Source organism: Gigantopelta aegis, chromosome 12 (assembly GCF_016097555.1).
Source record: "Gigantopelta aegis isolate Gae_Host chromosome 12, Gae_host_genome, whole genome shotgun sequence".
Taxonomy (NCBI): domain Eukaryota; kingdom Metazoa; phylum Mollusca; class Gastropoda; order Neomphalida; family Peltospiridae; genus Gigantopelta; species Gigantopelta aegis.
The window spans coordinates 42,356,836-42,365,140 of record NC_054710.1 but is presented as its reverse complement, the minus strand read 5'-3'; positions in this window follow the sequence as shown (position 1 = coordinate 42,365,140).

Here is an 8,305-nt window from a genome sequence, read left to right as displayed (position 1 = left end):
AAAATGTGTGAATGTGAAGGGAAATGTATGTATCGAATGTACGCCCCTGCGTGGGCGAATTATGGGAACATTTACTTTAGTCCTTGGCCCAAATATTTGGTGAATAAGGGGGAAAATAAATTTTGGGGCCGTATTTTCCAAAATTTGATTTTTGCCGAACGGTGTGTGCATTAAGTAGTCGAATAAACAAAGTTTTTGGTACATAATGGATAGGGACCACTCACACAGGGTCTCCTGCACTCTGTAAATATCAGAACCCTTTCTGAAAGTCAGTATATGGGGCAATGACCGCCATACAAGTACGCACTATAGTGCTGAAAGCATTGCTATACGAGTTCGACATCTAGTTCACCCCACCCCTAAAAATAAAAATGTGTGAATGTGAAGGCAAGTGTATGTATCGTATGTGCGCCCTGCGTGGGTGAATTATGGGAATATTTACTTTAGTCTTGGCCCAAATATTTGGTGAATAAGGGCAAAAAATAAATTTTGGGGCGAATTTTCCAAAATGATTTTTGCCGAACGGTGTGTATTAAGTAGTCGAATAAACAAAGTTTTTGTTACATAATGGATAGGGACCACTCACACCGGGTCTCCTGCACTCTAAATATCAAAAATCAGAACTTCTGAAAGTCAGTATATGGGGGCAATGACCGCCATACAAGTACGCACTATAGTGCTGATAGCATTTGCTATGTGTGTTCTGACATCCAGTTTCACCCCACCCCTAAAAATAAAAATATTGTGTGAATGTGAAGGCAAATGTATGTATCGTATGTACGCCCTGCGTGGGGGTGAATTATGGGAAAATTACTTTAGTCCTTGGCCCAAATATTTGGTGAATAAGGGCTAAAAATGAAATTTTTGGGGCCGAATTTTCCAAAATTGATTTTTGCCGAACGGTGTGTATTAAGTAGTCGAATAAACAAAGTGTTTGGTACATAATGGATAGGGACCACTCCCACTGGGTCTCCTGCACTCTATATATATCAGAACCCTTTCTGAAAGTCAGTATACGGGGCAATGACCGTCATACAAGTACGCACTATAGTGCTGAAAGCATTGCAATACGAGTTCCGACATCTAGTTCACCCCACCCCTGAAAATAAAATGTGTAAATGTAAAGGGAAATGTATGTATCGAATGTATTCCCTGCGTGGGCGAATTATGGGAACATTTACTTTAGTCCTTGGCCCAAATATTTGGTGAATAAGGGCAAAAATAAATTTTGGGGCCGAATTTTCCAAAATTGATTTTTGCCGAACGGTGTGTATTAAGTAGTCGAATAAACAAAGTGTTTGGTACATAATGGATAGGGACCACTCACACTGGGTCTCCTGCACTCTATATATATCAGAACCCTTTCTGAAAGTCAGTATATGGGGCAATGACCGCCATACAAGTACGCACTATAGTGCTGAAAGCATTGCTATGTGTGTTCTGACATCCAGTTTCACCCCACCCCTAAAAAATATAATGTGTAAATGTGAAGGGAAATGTATGTATCGAATGTACGCCCTGCGTGGGCGAATTATGGGAACATTTACTTTAGTCCTTGGCCCAAATATTTGGTGAATAAGGGCAAAAATAAATTTTGGGGCCGAATTTTCCAAAATTGATTTTTGCCGAACGGTGTGTATTAAGTAGTCGAATAAACAAAGTGTTTGGTACATAATGGATAGGGACCACTCAAACTGGGTCTCCTGCACTCTATATATATCAGAACCCTTTCTGAAAGTCAGTATATGGGGCAATGACCGCCATACAAGTACGCACTATAGTGCTGAAAGCATTGCTATGTGTGTTCTGACATCCAGTTCACCCCACCCCTAAAAATAAAATGTGTAAATGTGACCGGGAAATGTATATGTATCGAATGTACGCCCTGCGTGGGCGAATTATGGGAAACATTTAGTTTAGTCCTTGGCCCAAATATTTGGTGAATAAAGGGCAAAAAATAAATTTTGGGGCCGAATTTTCCAAAATTGATTTTTGCCGAAACAGTGTGCATTAAGTAGTCGAATAAACAAAGTTTTTGGTACATAATGGATAGGGACCACTCACACAGGGTCTCCTGCACTATATAAATATCAGAGACCCTTTCTGAAAGTCAGTATATGGGGCAATGACCGTCATACAAGTACGCACTATAGTGCTGAAAGCATTGCTATACGAGTTCCGACATCTAGTTCACCCCACCCCTGAAAATAAAATGTGTGAATGTGACGGCAAGTGTATGTATCGTATGTGAGCCCTGCGTGGGTGAATTATGGGAATATTTACTTTAGTCCTTGGCCCAAATATTTGGTGAATAAGGGCAGAAATAAATTTTGGGGCCGAATTTTCCAAAATTGAGTTTTGCCGAACGGTGTGTATTAAGTAGTCGAATAAACAAAGTTTTTTGTACATAATGGATAGGGACCACTCACACAGGGTCTCCTGCACTCTGTAAATATCAGAACCCTTTCTGAAAGTCAGTATATGGGGCAATGACCGCCATACAAGTACGCACTATAGTGCTGAAAGCATTGCTATGTGTGTTCTGACATCCAGTTCACCCCACCCCTAAAAAATAAAATGTGTAAATGTAAAGGGAAATGTATGTATCGAATGTACGCCCTGCGTGGGCGAATTATGGGAACATTTACTTTAGTCCTTGGCCCAAATATTTGGTGAATAAGGGGGAAAATAAATTTTGGGGCCGAATTTTGCAAAATTGATTTTTGCCGAACGGTGTGCATTAAGTAGTCGAATAAAGAAAGTTTTTGGTACATAATGGATAGGGACCACTCACACAGGGTCTCCTGCACTCTATAAATATCAGAACCCTTTCTGAAAGTCAGTATATGGGGCAATGACCGTCATACAAGTACGCACTATAGTGCTGAAAGCATTGCTATACGAGTTCCGACATCTAGTTCACCCCACCCCTGAAAATAAAATGTGTAAATGTAAAGGGAAATGTATGTATCGAATGTACGCCCTGCGTGGGCGAATTATGGGAACATTTACTTCATTGCTTGGCCCAAATATTTGGTGAATAAGGGCAAAAATAAAATTAGGGGGGCCGAATTTTCCAAAATTGATTTTTGCCGAACGGTGTGCATTAAGTAGTCGAATAAACAAAGTTTTTGGTACATAATGGATAGGGACCACTCACACAGGGTCTCCTGCACTCTGTAAATATCAGAACCCTTTCTGAAAGTCAGTATATGGGGCAATGACCGCCATACAAGTGCGCACTATAGCGCTGAAAGCATTGCTATGTGTGTTCTGACATCTAGTTCACCCCACCCCTAAAAATAATAAAATGTGTGAATGTGAAGGGAAATGTATGTATCGTATGTGCGCCCTGCGTGGGCGAATTATGGGAACATTTACTTTAGTCCTTGGCCCAAATATTTGGTGAATAAGGGCAAAAATAAAATTTGGGGCCGAATTTTCCAAAATTGATTTTTGCCGAACGGTGTGTATTAAGTAGTCGAATAAACAAAGTTTTTGGTACATAATGGATATGGTCCACTCACACAGGGTCTCCTGCACTCTGTAAATATCAGAACCCTTTCTGAAAGTCAGTATATGGGGCAATGACCGCGATACAAGTACGCACTATACTGCTGATAGCATTGCTATGTGTGTTCTGACATCCAGTTCACCCCACCCCTAAAAATAAAATGTGTGAATGTGATGGCAAGTGTATGCATCGTATGTGCGCCCTGCGTGGGTGAATTATGGGAACATTTACTTTAGTCCTTGGCCCAAATATTTGGTGAATAAAGGCAAAAATAAATTTTGGGGCCGAATTTTCCAAAATTGATTTTTGCCGAACGGTGTGCATTAGGTAGTCGAATAAACAAAGTTTTTTGGTACATAATGGATAGGGACCACTCACACAGGGTCTCCTGCAATCTGTAAATATCAGAACCCTTTCTGAAAGTCAGTATATGGGGCAATGACCGTCATACAAGTACGCACTATAGTGCTGAAAGCATTGCTATACGAGTTCCGACATCTAGTTCACCCCACCCCTGAAAATAAAATGTGTGAATGTGACGGCAAGTGTATGTATCGTATGTGCGCCCTGCGTGGGTGAATTATGGGAACATTTACTTTAGTCCTTGGCCCAAATATTTGGTGAATAAGGGCAAAAATAAACTTTAGGGCCGAATTTTCCAAAATTGATTTTTGCCGAACGGTGTGCATTAATTAGTCGAATAAACAAAGTTTTTGGTACATAATGGATAGGACCACCACTCACACAGGGTCTCCTGCACTCTGTAAATATCAGAACCCTTTCTGAAAGTCAGTATATGGGGGCAATGACCGCCATACAAGTACGCACTATAGTGCTGAAAGCATTGCTATACGTGTTCTGACATCTAGTTCACCCCACCCCTAAAAAATAAAATGTGTGAATGTGAAGGCAAATGTATGTATCGAATGTACGCCCCTGCGTGGGCGAATTATGGGAATATTTACTTTAGTCCTTGGCCCAAATATTTGGTGAATAAGGGCAAAAATAAAAATTTGGGGCCGAATTTTCCAAAATTGATTTTTGCCGAACGGTGTGTATTAAAGTAGTCGAATAAACAAAGTTTTTGGTACATAATGGATAGGGACCACTCACACAGGGTCTCCTGCACTCTGTAAATATCAGAACCCTTTCTGAAAGTCAGTATATGGGGCAATGACCGCCATACAAGTACGCACTATAGTGCTGAAAGCATTGCTATGTGTGTTCTGACATCCAGTTCACCCCACCCCTAAAAATAAAATGTGTGAATGTGAAGGCAAGTGTATGTATCGTATGTGCGCCCTGCGTGGGTGAATTATGGGAACATTTACTTTAGTCCTTGGCCCAAATATTTGGTGAATAAGGGCAAAATAAATTTGGGGCCGAATTTTCCAAAATTTGATTTTTGCCGAACGGTGTGTATTAAGTAGTCGAATAAACAAAGTTTTGGTACATAATGGATAGGGACCACTCCCACAGGGTCTCCTGCACTCTGTAAATATCAGAACCCTTTCTGAAAGTCAGTATATGGGGCAATGACCGTCATACAAGTACGCACTATAGTGCTGAAAGCATTGCTATACGTGTTCCGACATCTAGTTCACCCCACCCCTGAAAATAAAATGTGTAAATGTAAAGGGAAATGTATGTATCGAATGTATGTGCGCCCTGCGTGGGCGAATTATGGGAAACATTTACTTTAGTCCTTGGCCCAAATATTTGGTGAATAAGGGCAAAAATAAATTTTGGGGCCGAATTTTCCAAAATTGATTTTTGCCGAACGGTGTGTATTAAGTAGTCGAATAAACAAAGTTTTTTGTACATAATGGATATGGTACACTCACACAGGTTCTCCTGCACTCTGTAAATATCAGAACCCTTTCTGAAAGTCAGTATATGGGGCAATGACCGCCATACAAGTACGCACTATACTGCTGATAACATTGCTATGTGTGTTCTGACATCCAGTTCACCCCACCCCTAAAAATAAAATGTGTAAATGTAAAGGGAAATGTATGTATCGAATGTACGCCCTGCGTGGGCGAATTATGGGAACATTTACTTTAGTCCTTGGCCCAAATATTTGTTGAATAAGGGGGAAAATAAATTTTGGGGCCGAATTTTGCAAAATTGATTTTTGCCGAACGGTGTGCATTAAGTAGTCGAATAAACAAAGTTTTTGGTACATAATGAATAGGGACCACTCACACAGGGTCTCCTGCAATCTGTAAATAAATATCAGAACCCTTTCTGAAAGTCAGTATATGGGGCAATGACCGTCATACAAGTACGCAACTATAGCGCTGAAAGCATTGCTATACGAGTTCCGACATCTAGTTCACCCCCCACCCCTGAAAATAAAATGTGTGAATGTGACGGTAAGTGTATGTATCGTATGTACGCCCTGCGTGGGCGAATTATAGGGACATTTACTTTAGTCCTTGGCCTAAATATTTGGTGAATAAGGGCAAAAATAAATTTTGGGGCCGAAATTTTCCAAAATTGATTTTTTTTGCCGAACGGTGTGCATTAAGTAGTCGAATAAAGAAAGTTTTTGGTACATAATGGATAGGGACCACTCACACAGGGTCTCCTGCACTATATAAATATCAGAACCCTTTCTGAAAGTCAGTATATGGGGCAATGACCGTCATACACAGTACGCACTATAGTGCTGAAAGCATTGCTATACGAGTTCCGACATCTAGTTCACCCCCACCACCCCTGAAAATAAAATTGTGTAAATGTAAAGAGAAATGTATGTATCGAATGTACGCCCTGCGTGGGCGAATTATGGGAACATTTACTTCATTGCTTGGCCCAAATATTTGGTGAATAAGGGCAAAAAATAAAATTTTGGGGGGCCGAAATTTTCCAAAATTGATTTTTGCCCGAACGGTGTGTGCATTAAGTAGTCGAATAAACAAAGTTTTTTGGTACATAATGGATAGGGACCAGTCACACAGGGTCCTCCTGCACTCTGTAAATATCAGAACCCTTTCTGAAAGTCAGTATATGGTGCAATGACCGCCATACAAGTGCGCACTATAGCGCTGAAAGCATTGCTATGTGTGTTCTGACATCTAGTTCACCCCACCACCACTAAAAATAAAATGTGTGAAATGTGAAGGGAAAAAGTGTATGTATCGTATGTGTGCCCTGCGTAGGCGAATTATGGGAACATTTACTTTAGTCCTTGGCCCCAAATATTTGGTGAATAAGGGGCAAAAAATAAATTTTGGGGCCGAATTTTCCAAATTGATTTTTGCCGAACGGTGTGTATTAAGTAGTCGAATAAACAAAGTTTTTTGGTACATAATGGATATGGTCCACTCACACAGGGTCTCCTGCACTCTGTAAATATCAGAACCCTTTCTGAAAGTCAGTATATGGGGCAATGACCGCCATACAAGTACGCACTATACTGCTGAAGCATTGCTATACGTGTTCTGACATCCAGTTCACCCCACCCCTAAAATAAAATGTGTGAATGTGATGGCAAGTGTATGCATCGTATTGTGCGCCCTGCGTGGGGTGAATATTGGGAACATTACTTTAGTCCTTGGCCCAAATATTTGGTGAATAAGGGGGCAAAAATAAATTTTGGGGCCGAATTTTCCAAAATTGATTTTTGTGCCGAATACGGTGTGCATTAAGTTAGTCGAATAAACAAAGTTTTTATGGTACATAATGGATATGGGGAAGACCACACACCAGTGGCCTTCCTGCACTTGGTATGTCTGTAAATAGCTCAGAACCCTTTCTGAAAAGTCAGTATATGGGGCAATATGAACCGCCATTACACTATTTGTGAATAAGGGCACTATAAACTGCTGGCCCAATTTTCATGGATTTTTGCTAACGGTGTTCTGACATCCAGTTCACATAATGGATAGGGACACGCCACCCCTAAAAATAAAATGTGTATATGGGAATGCCGTCAGAAGGTAACTGTAGTGTATCGTGCTATCGAGTACGCCTGCGTGTTGTGCGAAAATAAAATGTCGTGCATATGACGGCAAGTTATGTTCTTAGTCGCCCTTGGCCCAAATGGGAATATTTTTAGCCTTGGCCCATATTGGGGAATAAGGGCAAAATAAATTTGGGCAGTAGCCGAATTTGCAAGATATTGATTTTTGCCGAACGGTGTGATTAATGTAGTCGAAATAAACAAGGTGTTGGGTACATAATGAATAGGGAACCACCCTCACACAGGGTCTCCTGCAATCTGTAACTATCAGAAACCCTCTTCTGAAAAGTCAGTATATGGGTCAATGACCGTCATACAAGTCGACATCTATTTACCCCACCCCTGAAAATAAAATGTGGTGAATGGGCGGCAAGTGTTGTTCTTATGTCGGCCCTGCGTGGGTGAATTAGGGGAATATTTACTTTTTGTCCTTGGCCCAAATATTTGGTGAATAAAGGGCAAAAATAAATTTTGGGGCCCCGAATTTTCCAAAATTGATTTTTCCCGACGGTGGGTATTAAGTAGGTCGAATAAACAAAAGTTTTGGTAACAAATGGATAGGGAACCACTCACACCGGGTTTGCCCTCTATAAATTCAGAACCCTTTTGAAAGAGTATATTGGGGCAATACCGTCAAAAGTAAGCACTATAGGCTGAAAGCAGTGCTAACGAATTCCGACATTATTTCACCCCCCACCCCGGAAAAAAAATGTGGAATGGACGGAATGTTGTATCCTTTAGGTGCGGCCCCTGCGTGGGGAAATTATGGGAATATTTACTTTAGTCCCTGGCCCAAATATTTGGGGAATAAGGGCAAAATA